The 19,105-nt window shown below is 44.7% G+C and overlaps 2 long non-coding RNA genes across 2 annotated transcripts in view; both read left to right on the forward strand.

Moving 5' to 3' along the window:
- Positions 1-1,130: 1,130 nt before the first annotated feature.
- Positions 1,131-6,189, forward strand: LOC146542941 (uncharacterized). The gene is made up of 3 exons (XR_014887736.1): positions 1,131-1,286; positions 5,017-5,342; positions 6,053-6,189. It is a non-coding gene; the product is annotated as an uncharacterized LOC146542941 (long non-coding RNA).
- A 1,599-nt stretch (positions 6,190-7,788) lies between these two features.
- The window catches only part of LOC146542942 (uncharacterized), a 40,293-nt gene continuing 28,976 nt past the window's right edge, over positions 7,789-19,105 (forward strand). The window contains exons 1-3 of the long non-coding RNA XR_014887761.1: positions 7,789-7,910; positions 12,635-12,793; positions 15,311-15,393. This is a non-coding gene — a long non-coding RNA (uncharacterized LOC146542942). The remainder of the gene's footprint in view (positions 7,911-12,634; positions 12,794-15,310; positions 15,394-19,105) is intronic.

Consider the following 19,105-nt stretch of genomic DNA (forward strand, 5'->3'; position numbering starts at 1 on the left):
GTCCTGTCTAGTTTTTCTTGATCTGCCTGCAATGGGAGACGCAGCCCAAGGAGCTCTATGAAGCTGTATCCATTCCTGTCACGGGGGAAAAAGACATGTTTGTTGGCTTTCCTCCTTGTGATCAGCTCTTCGGCAATTGCAGAAAGTTGAGCAGTGGAGAGCAGGATGAGCTGTGCTATCTGGTTGCTTGGAACTGAAGGGAATAAAGAGACACGGAGACCTAAATAAAGGCAGACAGATGCATAGCTAGATGAAGCGTTTTGTTTGCCACAGCACAGCTGAACTGCACACAGGCTTTTTTTCTGAGCCAGGAGGGAGTTTCACAGGGACATTGCTAAATGCAGATAGTAAATTTAACTTTAAAGGGCTGTGAATGGAAGCTTTTGGCTAAAAGCTGAAGTGCTGTTACTTTTTACTGGGCCTTTTTAACTCCACTTGGAACAGGACAGTGTATTTGACTTGTAAGGCCCCTGGAAGTGGAAGGCCCGGCCTGTGGGGCCTGCTCCTGGCAGAGCCGTAAAGGTGAGTGTGAGCCAGCCTGGCCCTTCTGGGCTAAAGGAAATACAACCAGCTCTCACCTGTGGCTTAGGGAGAGCTAAGGGTGAAACTGCTGGGAGCAGGGCTGTGCCACGGCAGCACAATTTTAAGGTGTCAGAATAGCTAAAGGGTTCAAAGGCAGTCAAAATGTCTGATGTCCGGAATTGGCAAGTTTGCTTGCATCCTGCTTCCAGACCTGTGCTAATCCCTGGTATCATCATAGTAATCCTGATTCAAAGAAGGGTTTTCCTATCAACTCAACAGTCTGAGCCATTATTTTAGACCCTTCTTGTAGTATTATCCAATTTAAAACTGTTTAAACCTTCTGCTTCTTTTAGGGAAAAACATGCATTTTGCAATAAAGTCTGTTCAGAAGAAGTATAAATTCTTCTGTTTATATCTACTGTTGTCTCATTGCAAGCAATTTTAAAACATGCCCTGTGTTTGGATTGTGCTGAGACTGGGTTATCCGCTGTGGGTTTAGCAGACTGCAATCCCCTGCTGAAGGTGGAATTTGGCCACCACTAGCACTTTCATTCTTCTCCTGCCAGTGCTAAGGAAACATCCAAAATTCTTGTATTTGGCACAGGCTGGCAGTGGATGCTGTCCCAGACTCAGAGGACCATTCCTCAATTTGTGTGGTTATGGTCTGAGTGCCTTGGCAGTGGGAAGCCCTGGTTACCCAAAAAGAAGGACCTAAGCTGCCTGGCTGAGGGGACAGGAGCGTGCCCCCAGGCCTTACCTATGGGGTAAGTGCACCTTATTCTTGCATTAATCGGAGCAAAGATGAATGATCTGGAAAGTTCCTCAGAACACAGGTGTCTGTGTCCTTAACCAAGCGTTGGTGGCCAAGCGATGGCTGTACAGAGCCCAAGGAGCCTCTGTGTCCCCAGTTACCCAGTACCCCAGGTACTCTGCTCCTGAGAAGGGGAGGCAGAGCTGGAGCAGTGGGTGTGGGCAGTCGTCACTAGACCTAATCAGGCAAGGAAAAGCTTTGGAGCATATGGACCCCAATGTGTGGTCCAAGTACAACAGCTTGGTGAGTGTCCTGCAGGGAGACTTTTACTAGCGCTGCAACAATAATTCATCACTGCCTGAAGGCTTGATAGGTCTGGTACTCCTTGTCTTAATTGACCTCGGCTGGAGACCTGCGTTTCAGTCCAGCTTAGTCACAAAGGACTTGGGCTGTACTTGGGCCTTGAAAAGGATATTTATCAGAAAATCACATGATTAATGGAACAGTGATGTCTACTTGAGAGTGGCCAGGAATTGAATTAACAGAGTAGGGATTTTGGCAGGTGTGAAGTGTGGTGAAGCTGAGACCGAGGATGTCTGGGAGACAGAGCACCCCAACCCCCAGTATTGTGCAGCCATAGGCTGGGAGCTCTGGAGGGGCCGGGGGAGGTGAGGTGGGGGGGGAGGCAGGGAGAAATGCAGGGCCAGAGTCTGGGCTTTTATGTGGGTAACACATGTGTGCAGGTTGTTATGTCCTCACACTGCAGTGCCCAAATTGCCATTGTTCCCAGGCTTCTCGGAAAGGGCAAGCATAAACTGATATCCCCAAGTAAATGGTGATGGAGGGGAAGAATAAGTGAAGAAATAATCAGGAATCATCCAACACTTACTTTCTTGCCTGCTTTTTTTTCCCCAGTCTTCTTTCTTTTTCCCTCCATGTCAACACCAAACAAGACAGGACTAAAATTAATGGGGAAAGCAGCAATTAGCAAATTAGGTTAGCGGTGTGTTGCAGTGTGCCATGGCTGCCAGGTGTGAGGGGCTCTGGCAGTATATTTATTAATGGCTGTCAGAAAAGTGACACTTTGATGAATGAAGCTGGGTAATCGGCACCCTCCGACAGCGAGCACTGAGAGGCCTCAACATGCTAAACTGCAAAATCAAACCTTTTTTAACCCCCATACAAAAATACAACAACAGAGATCTCTGCAAGAGGAGTGTGTTTTTCCAGCAGGAATTGGAATTCACGTTCTCCCCTAAATACCTCCTTTCTGTAACTTGCTGGGAGGAGTTGTCAGCTTGGAACGTTTTCCCTTTCCTTGGAATATGGGCCTCAAGAATTTATAAAGGCAAGCAGCTTAAATGTTTTGTTCTGGGTATATCTGGCAGCCCTGTTAAAGGCAAGTGCTCGCACTTTTTGGCCTTTGGCCTTTAAATATGATGGTATCAGTAATCCACAAACTGAGCTGGTGAGCTAACTCCCTTTGTTAGATATCGTTTTCTCTTGACTGGTGGTCAGCAGCTGCACTGCTCCTCCTTAGTGCCACTGAGGTGTGATGTCCAGGAGCCCACACTGCCTACAGGAAGAGAGAAAATGCAAAGATATGTAAGGTTAAATGTGTCTGATGAAACTTCACCTGCAGCACTGTTGCATACTGAATTTTCCACTCCTGAAAACCTCAGCTGTGGTCTTCTCCCTTCTGATGAATATGTGTGTGCAGTGGGACATTAGCTGCCATGCTCACTTGGGTGCATGGCCATGGGGTATGTGGCAGGGTGCACTGCTGGTTGCTTTGCAAATGGGAATTTGAGATTCTTGGCCAACAAGATGTGAGTTTAGAAGTTCTCTTCAGGGGAAAAAAAAAACAACAAAAAAAACTGTACTAGAGTTCTTGAGGAGATCAGTCCAGCTGCTGGGATACCATCTGGATAAAAGATTGCTCTGCAAAACGCTGCAGTATGTGGAATATTTCTTCCAAGTTTTCAGACTTTGCATTGCACACTGGAAGTAAGTTTTGTGCACTGCTTTGATAGCTCAGTACAGAGTTCCTCAAATCCCCCAATTCCATAGAGAAATTGAATACCTTTTTACAAAATCTTGGTTCTGGGTTTGGCCAGCTAAAAGGGCTGTGTAGTTTTGATTAAAAACATGAGAATAAATGTAAGTCATATCCCAGGCATTCATCTGGTCTTCTAGTTTGAAATGAAGCTGAGTGATCTGTGTGGAGTTACTTGCCAGGATCTGTGTGCTTGTTAAGTTTGAATTGGCACTTGAAGCAAATCTGAAATTGTTCTCTTATGCTTTAATAATTGTACTTAGTTTCCTAATTTGGCTGGTGAGTTTATCAGAAGATAATTGAACTTTTAAAAATATAATCTGCCGGGCTGTAGGAAATACTTTAACATAAACTTCTTCTGAAACTTTGATCTGTTTTCACGCCCCCTCTCACGAAAGCAGCCTGTCTGCAGGGCTCCAACCTGTTAAGGTGCATGTTCCTAAACCAAATAGCTCTTGAGCAGAACCAGGTCACTCCCTGTGTGCAGAGGAAGCCAGCAGCTCCCTGCCAAGACAAACTCTGGCTGCATGGACTGCTCCTGGGTGCAGCCACCTGCCTGTGTGCTCTGCCTGGGTGCAAAATTCCCTTTGTAAATTATTCCAGGGAGCAAGAGAAATGGCTCTCAAGTCACTTAAGTTTTTTGATGCAACTTAATTGTTACTGTAGGTCATAGTATTGTTTTCTTGTACACTGAGCAAGTAGAAATGGATTGGTGGCTTTGCATGGAGCTGTGAGCTTTGTTCTCCTGGGCAGCTCGGGTTCCTTGCGAGCCGTGGTTTCAGGTGATGTGAGCTTTTCTGCCTTCTGCTGTTGGTTTCTATCAAACAAGCATGTTTTCCCTTTTTGGTGAGATTTAAGCCAATTCCTAAAGTTCTTGTAAGCAGTTGCTGAGTTTTTGGTATAAGTGCAGTTCTCCAGTTTCAGTGATAGCATTCAGAAGTTTATGGGTCCACTGCAGGCCTGTAAACTCAGGTTTTCCAGGTCCTATATTAGCACATTAACTACTGGGCTGTTTTTCCTGCTCACCTAGCTGGCTTCCTTCCTGTTTTAAAGAGGATTTGCTGCTTTTCATGTTCTCCATTTTATGAATTTGCAAGACTTCCGTCGTTGTGGAAGCATGCACCAACAGCTTTTTTTCCACTTACTTCAGTGTTTATGGTTTACATTTGCTTCCCATTGACTTACTCAGGAGTCAGCCCAGGGAAGACCTCTGACTTTTCTCTTGGTCTGTGGTGTGGCTGGGAGGCTCCCAGCCCCAGCAAGCAATCACTGCACTAAGAGCAGTTCAAGGAGTAAGCAAAGATGAATGACTTGTCCAGGTTGAGCTTGTCTTGGGTTTTAAAGGAGAAATGCTGCCTGAAGTTCTCCTTGTGCGTGTCAGGAGGGTGCCTTTACCCACTGTGACTCTGCTGCAGAAAAGGTCTCTGGGCATTCTGCAGTGCTGCCCTCGCAGCTCTGGCCATCCCCTCCTTATAGAGATGAAGGTTTGTCCGTGACTTGTTCCACCTGCACAAGCTATTTTCTGATTTCTTGTCACTGTCAGCTCAGTAGTGTTGTCATTTTCCAGATACATGGCGTGTAATTAATGAGAATGTCATTTCCAGATTGTTTCAAAAACTAGATTGAGCGTTTGAGAAATTATTTCACTCAGTGCCTTAAGATAGCTCGTTCCTTTCTTTTCTTTCAGAAAGTTATCTTGGTTGTTTGATTTGAGGATATCTCTGGAGGGAAGCAGCTGTGCTTATATTTTTAAGGACTGCCAGCCTTGAACTCTTCATGCAGATGCAAAGCAGGTGTTCACGTGCTACCAACCGGGCATCCAGATGCACAGGGCTGTGCCCAAATTGCAGCAACCCTGGCCATGCCAGTCTCATGTCTGTGTGTGTGAGGACGGTCTCCTTGTGTTGCATGCTGCAGAGCTGCAAAGGTAGAAGGACACCTTATAAGTTGGCCCCATTGTCCACTCACTGCCTCTGGGGGCTCACCAGGCTGAGCAGAGTTGTTGGCCAGGATGTAAGTATTTTATTAGATCTATTATTTCTTTCATGGGGGCAATAAGTCTGCTTTATGTGAGACCTCGAGTGACTCTGTATGGAGCACGGAGATTGGTTTTAGCCACCTTTGCTCCCCAGGACATTGCTGTCCAAAGCACTGGATGACTGTGCCCAGGTGCGGGCTCCAGTGATGCATGGCAAGGGCATCTTCCTTGAGTTCTTACTAAGAGCTGTGTTTGGGGCTCATTTAGGAATATTCTCTGCCATTTTTCTCCTGAGCAAGCATCTCCAAGTGTCTCTACTGAGTCTTATATTGCTCTATACTTTAATTTTATTTTGCTGCTTGTAAAATGAGGGGTGAAGAGAAGGACTCCATCAGCAAATGCTGCTTTGCCTCCTTTCTGCCTCAGTGGGTTAAAGCACCATTCTCTGAGCTGATCATGCCCCCAGGCACTCCAGTAATGCTTTGCAAGGAGCTCTGCCGGGCCCCTCATGTCCTACAGGCTGGCCAAGGCTTTGCCTCCGTGTGCTAGGTGGGTTTGTGTTTCTATTTTCTATATGTTTGATTTTTATATTTTTGAAAGTAATTATTGGAAAACAATGGAGTGGTTGCTTCCAGCAATTTTCTGTGGTTCTTTTATTCCCAATAATCTGCAGATGCCTCTCGAATGGGTGACATTTGCACAAAGCTTAGCGTGTGCATGTGTCCGTGTCTCCTGTGATATACAGAGCTTTGGTGCTGCAGCTGCCATTAGTGTTAATGGGCTAAACCCCTCCACATCAAGCTGAGAATATACTCCTGCTAATTGTGTACCAGCAGTCCCCTGAGACCTCTGTGAGAATGATGCATCCGAGGAGAGGCGCTTCCAATGGTAGGATGCTTGGGGATAGATAAATAAATAAGGGGCTAAAGTTAGACACTGGGTCAGTGCCAGCATTATAACACTGGAAAATCGGCTAACAGCCGTGCCAACCTTTATCCTCTTGGTCCTGGCCTGGTCCACTGCTGCACGGTACCATCTTCTGAGCCATATATCACCACTCAGCCTCACCTTGATGATGTATGGTGCCCATAGATCCTTATAGCGGGAGTGCACTCTGATGTATTGCGCCAATACATCATGGACAGGGTTCGCCCAGGTGATGTATTATTGCCCTGAGAATGTATTACTCAAACGCTGGTATTGTTCAGGGATAAAGCCAAGCCAAGGAGTGGATTCAATTTAATTACAGCGCAAATGATAGTCCAGCGCCAGCAGCACTTTGATGCTGAGATGCTGGCACCCTGTGGAAATATGAGTTGCGACTCTGGTGCCGTTGAGTCGCATCACAGTGTGCCACGAGAGGAGGTGCCATATTTTAAGGGAATGGTCATTTTTCAGAGAAATATAGGAGGACGATTTCAAGAACTCTGTAGAGAGCGGTATGGCTGTGTGCAGGAACTCCTGAGCAGCAGAGCAGGGATGTGGTGGTGCAGGTGGGGCACTGGGACCTCTGTGGAAGGCTTTGAATCCAACCTGCTTGCAAATGCTTCTGTTGTTTCTGGTATAATGACGTGATGAGAAATTTGGAGAGATGATTCTGTAGTTTCTTTGGATTGTTTTATATAAATGCCATAGAAAATACCTGGAGAAAACAGGCCATTAAAAGCACCCCTGACTATTAAGGGTGGGAAAACTACCAAATGATGTAGTCAAAGAAAGGGCAGCTGTGTAAGGAATCCAGAACTGAGAAATCCCATGAAAAGGCACTTTAAATGTTTGTCTCTGATTTCCTCTCTTTTCCTCTTTGCTGCTCTCTTTCACACCTTGCTTTCTTGCTCGATATTTTTGGGGGAAAAACAACTATAAAACAAAACTGAAAAACCCAAAAAAGTACATCAGCTTTACATAAAATCAACTTTAACATGAAATTTTTTGCAAAATAACACCTGGCTTCCACTGGAGTGAAGAGGATCTCTATAGTCAAGATTTGGCCCAGTTTCTTCTAAAAGTTTTGAACATTATCTATCAGGTACTTGATTATTCTTTTAAAGACATGTTTATTGAGAGCCAGGAGTAGCAAGATGGCAGCAGTATTTGGCTTGTGTTCAGCGTTCTATATCTATAAATCCATGCATTTTCTAACAAAGGTAAATATAGTTTTGCAGATGAAACACTTTCAGCACAAACAGATGAAGTGACTTGCGCAAGGTCGCGTAGTGAGCTGGTGGCAGGGCTTGGAAGAGAATCCAACTGATCTGACTCACTTCTCCTCCAACATCCCTGTTGTTATTTCACTTCTATTATTATCTTATTCACGCTATTGTTTCAAATCAGACCTTGTCCTACCTTCCTGTTGTTCATGGCTCTGAGGATATAATTTTGTAGTACTCCATAATGGGGAGAAAAATGAAAAAGGCATTTTCTCTTCCTTTCTTTGCCTCCAGTTTCACTGCCAATAATTCAGAAATGCTGAATTTTCTCTAATTTTGGATGCAGAATGGAGAAGGCTTAGTGTGCTGCACAAGAAAAGTGGATGCTCCCAAGAAAGTGAATTCCTTTCAGAGCTCCTCAGATGTCCTTCCTTGCCGCAGCCATACCTGCAGGTAAAGCAACACAAATAGTTTTCTGTTAGTTGGCTGCTTAAAATACAAGAGAGAGGCAGTGTGGCTCAGGAGACCAGGAATTTATACTGATTCTTGCAGCTCTTGGACTTGCTGAATTTGGGGAAGAGCATGGAGTGATCCTGAGTGTTCATAGAATCGTAGAATAGCCTGGGTTGAAAAGGCCTCCCTGAGGGAGGGAAGATTTAGGTTGGATGTCAGGGGGAAGTTCTTTACCATGAGAGTGGTGAGGTGCTGGAATAGCTGCCCAGAGAGGCTGTGGATGCCCCGTCCGTCCCTGGAGGTGTTCAAGGCTGGATTGGATGGGCAGCCTGGGCTGGTATTAAATGTGGAGGTTGGTGGCCATGCATGTGGCAGGGGGGTTGGAGCTTCATGATCCTTGAGGTCCCTTCCAACTCTGGCCATTCTATGACTCTGTGAAAAGGACCACAGTGATCATCATCTATTTCCAACCCCCTGCTATGTGCAGGGTCACTAAACAGCAGACCATGCTGCCCAGAGCCACATCCAGCCTGGCATTGAATTCCTCCAGGGATGGGGCATCCACAACCTCCTTGGGTTCCTTCAGTGCTACTCCTCTCCATGCTCCAGAACACACACTGGTGTCCTTGTCTATGCATGACCTCAGAAGCTGGTGATCCCTTCTGTGTTGTGTTGCCTCCTCCAGTGACTTGTTCATCACCACCCTACTCCTTAGCAGAGCCTTTGGTTAACAGTCATCCCAATCACCCTGTGATAACCATTGTAAACATTTCTATAAATAGAATTTTCTCCTGTCCAAGTCATCTTGCTTACTCAGCTGTTTTATTTTTAATAGAAAGGCATGTTGATGCTAAGCAGATTTTTTTTTCAAATCTCTATTAAACATAAAAAGATGCTGTGTCTGAATAAAAAGAAAAGGTGCCCCTTAGATATTTTTAAAGCTTCCAAAAATAGTCTCAAGTCTGTGACAAAGATTATTGAGTGGGAATATTGTGGACAGCAATTCTGCAATGGAGAGAGTCACTGCTCCGTGTGCTTTTGGCTGGGGGCTGCAAGGGGGAAAACTCATAGGAGAAGGCCTCAAAAGGAATGAATTTACTGAGGGCTGCTCTTTAGATGGCAAAGCAGCAGCACTGCACAAGTAGTTCTGCTAGTGATCTCATGTCTCTTTTCCCCTCTGGGTTTGCAGCTGCCCTTTGAGGCTGGGATCTTGTTGCTGGAATTGAGTCTTTGCTGGAGATCTGCAGCCCCGCTGCGAGAGCACCGCTGTGCAGCACGGGGGTAGCGAGGCAAGGCAGTGAGTTCTCTGTCTGGAATTTCTGAGTATAAAGACCGAAGGAAAGGGACTGCTGATTTTTTGCCTTGTAAGCACAATTGATGTTTGACTTGAAAAAAAGTAAAACTTGGCTTATTGTTTCTACTGCTGTGCCCTCAGGGTCAGAGCACTGCCATATAAGCAGCTGGTGCTGCCTCCAGTGCAAGAGGGGAGGCAGAAATTTGGAGGGGAGAGAAGCACATGGGAGTGGAGCTGTCCCAACAGGGTTCCCAATGCTTTCTTTCTCTCCCATAGTGGAGGCTTTTGTTTCCTTGCTTGTGGCAAATGCCAAATCAACCGCTTGTGCGTTCATGTCTAGTGAGAGGGGAAAGGTCTCCAGAGAACCCGTGAAAATGAAGAAAGATAAACTGGTGATTATTAAATTTACAAAATATTACATTGGTGACTGCTGAACAGCTTATATGGAGAAGAAAAGAGAGCATTACAGAACAGAGGGAGCTCTTCTATTGTTTGCAGTTAGGAAAAAAAAATAGAGGCAGTAAATATTAGCCTGTGTTGATCCCGAAGTGAGTGGTTAGCTGTGCTGAAGCAGCCTGTGTTGTGCTCAGGGTTAGTGTTCATTGCAGGTGAACTGTCCATGCAAAGGATGAAAACAGGTAGTTTTCATCCTGTATGGAGACACAAGAGTTGGTTCTGCTGGGCTTCGTTGGTCCTTGTAGCAGAAAAGGAACAAAATGGGACTGAGCAGTGGATAAAGATTTGAGGCTCAGTTCTTGTTTCTCCTGTAAGTACCCTGCAACCCCTCAATAAAACCGATTTATGGCTTTCAGCCATGGTTCCTCACCTGTAAAATTGGGAAAAATACTTCCTTTGTGCCCCATTTATTTACATGGTCATCTCTTCCTATCTAACACCACACTTGGTGCAGTGGGGCCTCGTTCCTTTCTCAGCACTCTGTACGGAATTTATATTGCAGCAATCCTTGTAACTATCAGCGAAACAAAATTACTGCAGACAGGCCTGACCTGTCTGAGGTGCCGGTGCTTCAGCTCTGCTGATTGTGCTGCTGGCTGTGGTTTGGTGGCTGTCCCCTGCCCGTGGCTGTCAGCGTGTACCCACAGCTGTCAGAGTGAATGACAGGCTAACAAATGCACGGTGACTTTGTTCCTTGCTGCACTGCCCAGTGCATGGCATCACGTCGTAACACACTGTCTGGCAACTGGCAAAAGCAATGCTTTTCACCTATTGCAATGGACATAAATAGGTGTGCTCTAGAACATGAAGACCGTAGGGATTTGGGGGTCTGGTTTAATTTGTTTTATTTTTTGATCCAAGAGTACGAGAATGCAAAACTTCCAAGCTGGAAGGCTTTGCTTGGAAAAAAGCTTTGTGTCTGCTTGCTCCAGGAGATATTAGTGAGGGATCAGCTGGGTTCACCAGACACCACAAGGTACCTTTGTTTATGGATGAGGCCGTGCAGTTGGGGATCAGAGGTTGTGCATAGCTGCTGTGGAGCACGCTGGGCTGCGAAAAGTCAGGCACCAGAGATTAATTTCTTGGTTTCTTAGAGCCAAGGTTTAATAGCAGACCTGGGGAGGACAGTGATTGAGCTCACAACTAGCAGAACCTATAGTTCAGGTCAAGTGAAAGGAAGGAGCTAAGGGACTCAGCATGCTGCTTGCAGGAGGAATTCTAATGGCTTCATGGTATGGGGTCTGCACAAGCCATACAGGAGCTGGTGCCCAGGCTGCCCCGTGGAGCCTGCACAGCACCAACCCCCTGCTCACTGCCCTGCTCACAGCTGGGCATGGGAAGAATAAATCTGGAAGGGAACAAGAGAAAGCAGAAAACGTTGGTGTTTTCTCAGTAGGAAGAATGTGTGTTGGAGAGGGATAACTTTTGGTCTTAACTTCTTGAGTTGCATACTTCAACAAACCATGTAGATTAGGCAGGATGAAGGCTGGGTAACCTATTCTGAATCGACGACTAATTGTGAAGCTGAGATTTAACTCAACTCTGACATTTCATGCTACTGTTCCATTACACTTCAGTTTCGAAGTTTTCAGATTGCATTTTTTTTTTTTTAAGTTGTGCCCTTTATGTAACTTATTTAATTGTATCTAACTCCACTGTGATTTACTTTTTTTTCCCCTCCTTACCTTCACAAATGCTATTGTACCTGTAGATCTTAATTTATAGTATGAATTACAACAACTGGGACAAGAGAATCTGCCTTCAGCTTTCATATTTATTCTGAATAAGGCTGTATGTTGCTATAAACAAGTCATGTCTTAAGGTAAAGTATTTGTCAAATAATTTTAGACTGATCATTCTGGTGCAGGGAGCTGCCCTGTGTGCAGGATTGCTTAGTGCTAGTAGTACTGCCAGCATTAAGCACCCCAGACTGAAATCTGCTTGTAGAAAACTTGCTTTTCACTGGTGATTTGTTCTGGAGGTTTCAGAGAACAGGGACACGGGGGTGCAGTGGGCAGGACATGACCGTGATGCACACAGCTCTGCCAGGATGTGGCTCAGCCATCCAGAAAGCTGCAGTTTGACCTCAGTTCAGTAATTCCTCATTCTGTGACTTGAAGTATGCAGTGGATTTCCTATTAAAAGACCTTCCCAACTGGTTCTGCCTTAAATTCTCTACCTCGAAGTCTCCTGATGTACTTTTTTTCTCAGGAAGGTAACAGAAGCTGCACCCAATGCAAACTGAGCGGCATGGATATGCTGGTTAGGCACAGATGGGATTCCTCTGTCAAAGTACTCTTGTGTTGTCTCCATTCATTACACTCACTAGAAAAGCTACTGACATGACAGCATACTCCTGTTAGCTTTTCTGCTCTTTTAGAAGTGCTTGTTTGATTGCAATGACCTGATAATACAGTGACCAAGATCTTGGTTAGAGACTTGGACCTTCAGAGCCACTGCAGAGGAGTCTTCAATGTCTCATGCAGTTGTTATGGTCAATTCATGGTGACTTGTGTCTGCAAGTTAAGACATTATTATGAAATATGTTTTGATCTTATGCATTCTTATTATGGTATTATGTAGTGTGAGGAAAAACAAATCTTTTTCTTTGACTGCTGGTTTGATGTCCAGTTTAAATTAGCAGGATGCAAGGAGTTTCGATGCTTGTTTGGAAGCCACTTATGAAATGTTAGATTTCCTTCTGTGGAAGGAAATTCTGGAGAAAACTTCTAATCTTGTGATTCAAAGCATGAATCAGTCCCTAGATTGGATTTGTGCCTGCAGCAGTGGAAGGGGCAGACTGTCACAGGGTTGCTGCTTTTTTCTTCTCTATACAGGGGCACCCTTTATAGCTGCTATCAAAGGCAGAACAGCAGCTTCAGTAGAAACTGGTCTGCTCAATGCAAGCTCTGAGTTTGGTCGTTTTCAACAGCACGTCATCTTAAATATACACTTTTTTTTCTCTTTTTTTTAGAAGTTTTGTGTTCCAGCTGACTTCCTCCAACAGAGCTGCAAACGTGCTTGTTCATCAGAACTATGTGAAACACCTGAGTTCATTGGGACTGGAGGAAAACTGCCTCAGAGACAAAGATACACAGCTTCCCTGGATTGCTGGCTACATGCCTGATCTGAGGTCTGTGGTCGGTTACTTTGCATTGAATTTTTCACTTTTCATTTGCCTTGTATAGGTATCACCAAATGATGTATGCTTTCTGCTTTGCACTGTCTTTTTTGGGGAAAAAAACTACATAATAGCTCAGCACGCTTCATGTGCTGTTAGTCCCTGATGTGACTGACCTGAAACAACACCCAGCCTGTGCCACTTAGCTGCTGCTGGAAAGGATAATGCAGTTATGATGGTATTTAGGGAAATGATATTCTATCACAAAGGGAATTTGGTATAACCATAGTTTTACCAACACAAATGCAGAGAACAGCACTGACCTGAAAAGTCAGAGCCCTACATGTGAGTGAACCTGATCTTACTAAAGATGGAGTGAAGCAACTTTCTGATTTCACTGCTAAACTTCCACTCCTCAAACCAAAACCAAAACAGTTTAACCAGTCAGATTTCTGTTTAATGTGTAGTACTGCTGCCTCTAACCAGGGTAGCCCCTTAGATGGTGGAAATCATGGTTTCAGTAAGACCTATCATGCTCTCATTACCCTGTGCACATTCTTCCCCTCTCTCTATACCCACCTTCACAAGCAGGACCCCAAGTTAGAGATTGAACCCCTCTGTCAGAATTTCTGGCCATGTGAGCTGACACATGAAGGTGCTTTCCTGCACACTGTCCTCTAGTTGTGCCAAGTGCTGCGGCCATCAAGCAGTTGGTAAACTCTGCAGCTTGTGGACAACTTTTCTTGCCAACCATGCATTATGAAGGGCTAATTGTAAAAGCGGTGCACCTGCTGGCTCCCTTGGTGGCTGGAGCCAACAGGAAAAAAAAAATAGTAATTTATTAATGATCAAGTCACAAATAGTAATGAAAACAATAGGAGCATCTGAAGGAAGCGCTGCCGGGGGCAGAGGTGCAGGTGCTCTGTGCCCTGAGCAGGCTTGTCGGCATTTTTATAAAGCTACTTTACAACCCTTATCAATTTCCTACTGCTTTCTGTGTACCCCCTGCCCCTTTGCAAATGTTTTGCCTGCACAACAGGCTCAGCATTTCTTGTTGTAGGTGATAAAATAGCTGTCACCCTGTGGAGGGAGAAAGGAGGCAAAAAAATAAAAATGTTAGGTCCAGGGAAACAAAGCAGAGGAACACATTTCGGAGCAAACAAATGAGTGCTAAGGGAGACGCTGAGTCGGCACAGGGAGAGCGATGATGGGAGCTGAGCTGAGGAATGCGAAAAGATTGGGGGTAGCAAGTGCTGGAGGGCAAGAGTGGCTCTTTTGAAAGTGAGGCAGGGCTTTCTGCATGGCCTTGGGTTTCAAAGGAGGCTGCCATACATTCAGCCATCCATGAGGAGTTTGGGATCTAGTGCATGACTCTGAAAATCCCAGCCACAGTTTAAATAACTGCACTGCATTGGCAAGGCGAGAACTTGTTTTTTAAGTAAGCAGAACAGAAGGCATATTTTACAACGCCAGTTCAGCTAACATCCTTATACCAAGTGTCTTAAGGAGTCATAAGACATGGTCATGCTGTGCCTCAAAATACAGTTTCTTGGAATACTGGGATAGCTCAACTCATGTGCATGAATGAATGAATGTTTTCACCACTGTGGCACAGCACTGCGGAGCATGTGAAACCTGGCAGCTGAGCACAGAAGGACCAAAGAGGTCCTTAGGGCATGGCCATGATCCTCTCATCATGCCCAAGAGGTAACATTGCATGTATCATCCTAATGTTTGCCTCCCAGCGCTGATGGTCAGACATGTTTAACTTGTAGCACCCCACCCTCAGAATCATAGAATGGCTCATTGGGTTGGAAGGGACCTCAAGGATCATCAAGCTCCGACCCCCCTGGTGCAGGCAGGGTCACCAACCTCCATATCAGAAGCCATGTTGAAGCTGATAGAAGGCAATGCTGTGGACATCAATGAGCCCAGCGTTGTTCTGTGAGCTGTAGGTAGGGTCTGCAGTGCTCTTTAGGGGTACATCTGCTAATGTAATATAGCAGTTTAATTCAGCTTGCAACAAAATAAAGCTGAACTAAGTAGAAAACTCTAGCGTTGCCATGGCTTAATTGTTCATACTTGAGCCTTTACCATGCAATTTGGAAACTTTTTAGGCCATGGGAACTTACTTGCATGTACTTAAGCCCATGAACTGCCTTAGTCTGTGAGTCTAGCACTTCTCACTTCTCACTTCTCAAAATGCTGCAAGTGCAGATTTCTCAGGGGAAAGGAATCGGAGGTCAGCCTGAACCCACACCCAATCCATGTGGCTCCTGTGCCCTGCATTCAGTGCTTCAATGCGGTCAGTGAGCTGGTGAGCACACAGTCAGTGCTCTTTCAGGTACTGCAAATCTATGCCCGTTTTCTCTTTTCCCTTTTCTTATTCTCTCCTTCCTATCACATACCTCCAAATCACAAACCCTCACACAAATGCTAGAAGCTTCTGAGACTGTTGTAAGCATGCAGTTATCTGCATTATGGACAAAGCTTCAATTTTAAGAGATTTTTTTATTTTTAAATCCACAGGATCTAGGAATCTTTTCCTGAAATTAACACAAATTCAGGAGGTGCATGCTTTAAGAACGGTGCCTATTCCTGTGAAAGCAGAGGTAAGAACCAGCAGTTTGCAATGCTAATTACTGCCCAGTGATTTGAGGGGACCTGCACAATGTGCTAACATGCCTATGATGACATGCAGCATGATACATGGGAAAAGGTGAAGGCAAGGCTCATATATCCCCATAACACTGAAAGCATATTTCCCTCTCTAATAACTTACAAACAGTCACCGTTTGCTGTCTGCAAAATTAACCTCTCATCTCCTCCAGCCTGCTGATCTGGTGCATAGATATAGGATTTTAAGCTTCTCTACTGAAAAATGTCCCTGCAAAGCTGTCCATCAGAACTCCCGCTGCTTTCCAGAGAGTATTATTAATAAGTTCTTCCTATCAGAAATGGGACCCTTTTAGAGCTCAGATAAGGTTTTTTTCCCTGTTAACCAGCTGGGCTGCTTGGCTGTGGACAAATGCCATGATGAATGATGGGTCAAGGATGGAGCAGGCTGATTTCTCTCCGAGCCTGACCTTGTCTCTGGTGTGACATCTGAAATGACAGGTGCATTAAAAAGTTATTTATGTAGGGGAGTTGCGATGCATTGTACCCTTTGCAAGGTAGCACCCAGTTTTGCAAGAGTGTTAGAATAAAGGCTGCTGTCTGTGCCTCTTGTACTGCTGGCTTTCTGTTAGCAGCTGCTGTGAAAGCAAGAGGAGAATTGTTGAGCATTTTTTAGTGCACAGAAGATGCTCTGGGAACTGAAAAGCAAAAAAGGAAGCAGGATCCCAGAGCAGCAGCAGACAGCTTCCCAGCAAATCACCTGTGTGTCTGCAGATTGCCTGCCTGGAACAGCAGTAACCAGCTCTGGAAATTCACCTGAAGGGTTCTGGGCTGTTGAAGGCCCAATGTTGTGGATAAAATGCAGCACTGAGGATTAAATGATTTCTACTGTTCAGCTCTTTATAGCCTCAGTGCACTTGTAAGACTTTCTCTGTTGAGATTCTTTGTGAGTAGTTGTGCTGTGGCTCACTTCTGTCTTTACTGTTGCTGAAATTAAAGGGGCACTTCTGCCTTTGTCCTTCTTCCTGTGGGACACATAAGTGGAACTGTAGCCACTTATCACTTCATTTTGGAAGATGAATTGTTGCTGAATGGCAAGAGACCACAGCCTAAATCTCCAAAAAAATGTATGCAAACCCTATCAGGTTTCTAATGTCATCTGCCTGGCATTTTGCTGCAAGTAGGAAAGCTGCTTGTGTTTTGAAATCCAGAACTTCCTCTGGACAAATAACCTGGCCTTTACACACCTGCTGGTGCATGACCAAATGAGGATGCAACGTCCTATGGCACAGATTCAGTTGTAGAGCAGGGTTCATGGAAGAGTCCATGTGCAATGATTTCTGCATTCTTCTGGAGTACTGACAGAGCTCAGATTAGTGAAGACCACAGAAAAGCTGAAAAGATGTTGTAGTAACACATCAGTATCCTGTTAACTTCAACAGAATTACAGGATTTGATATCAGCTCTGATTATACCTCTTCCTTCCTTGCTATTTCTCCACCCCTCCAAAACACCCCCTGAAACAATTGCAGGAGAAATTGTAAAATGCATGTAATAGTTTATTTTGCATGATGGGACTGCTAAAAGAGCTGGATGTTGGTGTGCATCCAACTCACATTAACTTTACTTTTGGGCTGCAGCCATACTCGAGTGACTTTGCAAGTTCTTTTCTGACTGTTCAATTAAAGTTGATGCGTGTAGTAAATCTGCAGTATCCATACAGTATTTGATATCTCTATTTTGCATCAGGATTCTAGTGGTCGGGTCTGGGATGTGGATGAAGCTTGCCTGAAGGCAGCATCTGCAAGCTGTTTTTTTTTTTTTTTTCATCAGAAAAATGAATGATCTGATATAATGAATGATTTTGTATAATATCAAAGAAAGAGAGTATCAGCTGTGCACTTCATATACAGTATTGATTGCAAGCACACTCATTAATTTGTGTGGTACAGGAAATTCCAGCCAAGGTTAGGAGAGCTTTGCTCGGTAGTGGAGCTGTGACTCCTATTGCCTTCAAAGAGGTTTGGATCAGGTTGCAAACAGCCAAAATTCATTCTTCAGTTATTTAGCTATGGAAGTGTGTTGTGACAGACTACCTGGTGTAAAAGCAAGGAAAAATGGAAATGTCCTGTCCCTGTTTGAGCCTGCTGAAAGGTTTGGTCTGTACAGTTTGGGTGTTCTGGGTGAATGTAGGATGCACGGTGGACCTCTGTTCTCACTGTAGCACAACAAAGAGAGGAGCTGGGGAGGGGAGGGAGAAGGTATGTTTTCCACCACGGCCTGTTTAAAACATTATGAGCTACCTCTCTTCCATCATGAGTCATGGTTTAAAGCTACTGCCCAGGGGCATAAAAATCAACTCCTAACAACTTCCAGTGGGACCACTATTCCATCAGTGCTCCCATCAAATGTTGACTCCATGATTAATATTCACCCTCTTTCTTCGTTAATCATCAGTCTTCATTCATTTCTTTGTAACTTCCCGCTGACAGGGGCAGTGTTCATAGAGCAGCTGGTAGGGAAAACAGAACGAGCTGAACTGCTGTACGCAAGCTGCGAAGGGAAAAAGCCACAACAGTGCACTGTGTCAGCTCAAAATGATTCCTACGGATGCAGCTTTTTTTTCTCCTTGCCCTATATGCTAAATTTTCAGTAGACTTTGTGAGACGGACCTTCAAACAATCCATGGTTACTATGGTACTGCCTTACCTTGAGTGCCATAGCACTTGGTAATTTAGAGCAGGAGCTCCACTGATGAAGAATAAAGTGTCAGAATTTGGCTCATCAAATGAAATCTGTGTACAATCCTAAGATAGCCAGTTTTGCAATTAATGCTTGCACTGTGATTTGCCAACAGGAAACCCACTCCCAGCTTTTCCATAACCCTCCTGAAGACCTTCTTTATGAGATCAAATGTCTTCCCCATTGCCCAGCCTATGAGCTGAGAAAAGCTGCTGCTTTTTCTCTCATTCTGTCTCTTTGGGCAGCTAATATTGCCCTTCTGCAGCACAAGGATCCTGCACTGTTGTCCAAGATGCTGTATTAATGCATGCATGAGTGCTGGGATGGATATGTACTCCTGAAATAGGTGATGTGTGTTGGTCCACTGCATAGCTGCAGCATTCATTGACTGGCAGTGAGAGCAAGTGTCTATGTACTTCCAAACATGGCAGCATCTACTGCAGCATTTTTGGGAATAAATAAGTGGAAGGGAGAAGTAACTTCCTTGGCTGTGCAGAATAGTATTGCCTTGGTGCAGAGCTTGTACCCCTTTGCCTGTTTTTGTCTGACTTTTCTGGGATGAGTCTTTACCTTTGAAGATAAAGACCATGAGAAATAAAAACGTGCTCACTGTAAACTGCATCTTTTGCAATGTGAACATAGAAATAATAGAATGTGGTAGAGATCTGATGAAGAAGCACCTCAGCAATTGAAAGCCTCCTGGGCATCCATCTTCAGTCAGGCAATCTGGTCCTGCTTGATCTTTTATCATCCTGATGAATCCTTTTTTCTTTTCTTCATCTTTGCCCCAGTTTCTCAAGCAGAAGATTCAGTTAGGGTCATGGATTCAGGAAGGTTTAAAACAAAATGAGGGACTGGCAGTGTAGGGCTGAGTAAGAGTCCTCTGCAACATTTGCTGCTTCAGTCAAAATGAAGCAAATTGCAGAAAGAATTTCAAACTGCAGTTCCCAACTGATTCTGGCTCTG

The sequence above is a fragment of the Meleagris gallopavo genome, chromosome 22 (genome assembly GCF_905368555.1).
Source record: "Meleagris gallopavo chromosome 22, MGAL_WU_HG_1.1, whole genome shotgun sequence".
In the NCBI taxonomy this organism is placed as follows: domain Eukaryota; kingdom Metazoa; phylum Chordata; class Aves; order Galliformes; family Phasianidae; genus Meleagris; species Meleagris gallopavo.